Source organism: Corticium candelabrum, chromosome 2, assembly GCF_963422355.1.
Source record: "Corticium candelabrum chromosome 2, ooCorCand1.1, whole genome shotgun sequence".
NCBI lineage: Eukaryota > Metazoa > Porifera > Homoscleromorpha > Homosclerophorida > Plakinidae > Corticium > Corticium candelabrum.
The window spans coordinates 11,269,413-11,272,918 of NC_085086.1; the positions used below are offsets into that span (position 1 = coordinate 11,269,413).

A 3,506-nucleotide genomic window follows, 5' to 3' on the forward strand; every position below is an offset into this window, starting at 1 on the left:
TCTCTGTGTCTGTCAATCATCTGTCTATCTGTCTGTCTAACTGTCAGTCTATGAGGCTCTCTGTATATGTGTCTGTCCAACTATTGGACTATGAGTCTATCTGTCTATGTGTCTGTCAGACTGTCTATCTGTCTATCTGTCAGTCTATGAGGCTGTCTGTCTATGCATCTGTCCATCTTTCTGTCTGTCTGTCTATGTGTCTGTCCTACTATTGGACTATGAGTCTATCTGTCTATGTGTCTGTCTGACTGTCTATCTGTCTATGTGTCTGTCTGACTGCCTGCCTATGTGTCTGTTTGCATGTCTGTCTAACTGTCAGTCTATGAGGCTGTCTGTCTATGTGTCTGTCCATCTTTTGTCTGTCTGTCTGTCTGTGTCTGTCCAACTATTGGTCTATGAGTCTATCTGTCTATTTGTTTATGTTTTTTTCTGACTGTTTATTTGTCTGTCTGTCTGTGTGTCTGTTTTCATATATATTGGACTATGAGTCTATGTGTCTATCTGCCTATGTGTCTGTCTGACTGTATATTTGTCTGTCTGTCTATGTGTCTGTCCAACTGTTGGTCTAAGTCTATCTGTCTATCTGTCTATGCATCTGTCTGACTGTCTGCCTATTTGTCTGTCTGTCTGTCTATGTGTCTGTCCAAATGTCTGCCTATGTGTCTGTCCAACTGTCTATATGAGTCTGTCCATCTGTCTGTCTAGGTGTCAGTCCATCTGTCTGTCTAGGTGTCTGTCTGCCTATGTGTCTATCCATCTGTCTGTATTTGTCTGCCCAACTGTCTATCTATGAGTCTGTCCATGTGTCTGTCTATCTGTCTGTCAGTCTGTGTGTCTGTCTACTTGCCTGTCATACCTCCTACCATGCATCTAACATAGACAACAAAAACTCTCTCCGCAGCTACCACACCTGCTCACCAATCTCCTTCCCGTTCGTCTACAATTCACTTTCCCATCCAACAATCCTAACCAACAATCAACACAACACAACACGTCAACACTAACCCTTCAACACGTGGCAAAACCTTCCATACAACTGACACACGACTGGCAGCAACGCATCCTTCCATGCAAACGCACTCTCAAAACACTCACACGAGAGGAATGACAGACGAAACTCTCAACTCTACTACGCAAACACGCATCAAGTTGTTAATATTCCAGCTGTTTGTGGGTTCAAACCTTTGTCCAGTTGGTCAAGAATGGAGACGAGAGTTTCAAGACACGAGATGCGCACGGTGCATTCTTCATCTTTGGCGAGTTCGATCAACTCGGGTACAATGAGATTGCCCGTCAGTTCAGATCTGAAAGTGTGAAGCGCAAGTCAGCTGTGTACGATGAGAAGGGAGTGATGTTGTCTACTTGTCTGTTGGTTAATTATCTGCCTGTCTGTATGTCGGTCAATCTGTTATCAGTCCATCTGTTCATCTGTCTCTGTGCCTTTCTGTCTGTCTATTTGTCTGTCTGTCTGTCCATATGTCAGTTTCTGTGATTGTTGTTTGTCTGTCTGCTTGTCTGTCTGTCAATCTGTCTGTGTGCTTGATTGTCTGTCTGTCAATCTGTTTGTCTGTTTGCTTGCCTGCAGCTCTGTCTAGCAATATGTCTGCTTACCTGTCTGTCTGTCAATCTGTTTTCCTGTCCGTCTATCACTCTACCTATTCATAAAAACAGCAAACTCCATGCAACTCCACCTACCCCAGCTATTTCGCTACTGAAGCAAGTTGTCGACACATACAAGCTCTCACTTCATAGTCAACATCTTGACATAGTGATGTCACAAGACTGAGCAGTTCGTGACACACCCTACAGAAAATAAGTCAAATTAATTACCAGAAGATACAATAGCCTAATGTACGGAGAGATGCATCCTTCCAATATAATAGCTCTATGCATTGAGATATGCATATTTCCATACAATAATTCTAATACATTGAGATAAGAATCTCTCCAATACAATAATTCTAATGCATTGAGATATGCATCCCTCCAATACAATAATTCTAATGCATTCAGAGATGCATCCCTCCAATACAATAACTCTAAAGCATTCAGAGATGCATTCCTCCAATACAATAGTCTTAGAAGACGCAGCCCAGTAACAAAGTCCATCCACATTACCTCACAATCTCAAACTTACTTGCAATGTGTCCCAGTATTTCACAGCTGGCTAGATGTGACAACACAGTCTGAGACAACTGCCCTTTCGCCAATGCAATCGGCAATATCTGCACACAAGTAATTAACTGAATTATTAAACATCAAACAGACAATCACAAGCAACAGAGTTGACCTCTCTCCTCATCATATCAGAACTGTAGCTGCTCACAACAACCAACAGAGTCTTGACCCACGCTGAAGAGACGACTACAATGACAAGCACAACAACAATATGGCAAAGGGTTTATCTAACAGACAAACATACAGACTGACACTGATATGTAGACAGACAGACAAACAGACAGACAGACAAACAGACAGACAGACAGACAGACAGACAGACAGACAGACAGACAGACAGACAGACAGACAGACAGACAGACAGACAGACAGAGATGACACACTAATAAACTAACAGCAGCAATTTCCTGCAGTGTACTGAGTACCTCACCTCTCTCTCTGCTCTCCAATCCATTTAACACAGTAGGAAAAAGCATTGAATGGAATGTGTGCACCGTCAGCTGCTTGTTCTCTAACAACAGCTAGAAAGCTTCCAATGCACCAACATGAACGTCCACATGAGCCAAGGGAAGAGTTCCTGTAGTAAACCAAGTGTTACACAACTATAGCCATTGATAATACTAACTTGTTTGATATTAATTTCTATACTATACTAATGTTATGGACAGTTTTCTTTCAATGGAGTCAAATAGACCTGATCGAATGAACTCACCCAAATGGACTTAGCTGACTGGCAGATAGACAGAGCAATGGAGAGCCTCACTGATGGACTGAGGACGAACCGACTGACATACAAAGAGAATAACTCAGAGACTTAGAACTCACTAAAACACAGACTGAGACCCACCAGCAGAGATCATAAACAAACAGACAGGCAAACAAACAAACGAACATGCACTCAGACAAACAAAACCTACACTAGAGATCCATTGCCTCTCTCGATTTAACTTGCAGATACAACTCCAGCAATTCACAACAACATAGTTACCAACTTACGCATATCTTCAGCAGCACTTTCCTCTGAGTCTCATTCGGACTCTGCCTCATCAGTGACGTCAGATTCGAAACGACACTCAATTACTGTACGTCTTGACCGTTTCTACACACACAAACAAGACAACGACATCACCATTCGACCTCTTGTCAGATCCCACGCACCAAGTGGACAACACACGCGCGATTCAACGATAGACAAGCACAATAAAACGGCATGAATGAAAAGACATGAATGAAAAGGCATGAATGAATACGAATGTGTGCGCGCGTGAGTGTCATCCGATGACATTTCTCGACCAGCTGGCGAACGGAGAGCGAAAATGAACGACACA

General features: G+C 42.7%; 1 long non-coding RNA gene across 1 annotated transcript; it reads right to left on the reverse strand.

The window, feature by feature from the left end:
• Positions 1-2,302: 2,302 nt before the first annotated feature.
• LOC134176201 (uncharacterized) lies at positions 2,303-3,071 on the reverse strand. The gene is made up of 3 exons (XR_009969268.1): positions 2,891-3,071; positions 2,609-2,755; positions 2,303-2,364 (listed from the first exon to the last, which is right to left on the reverse strand). It is a non-coding gene; the product is annotated as an uncharacterized LOC134176201 (long non-coding RNA).
• Positions 3,072-3,506: the final 435 nt, after the last annotated feature.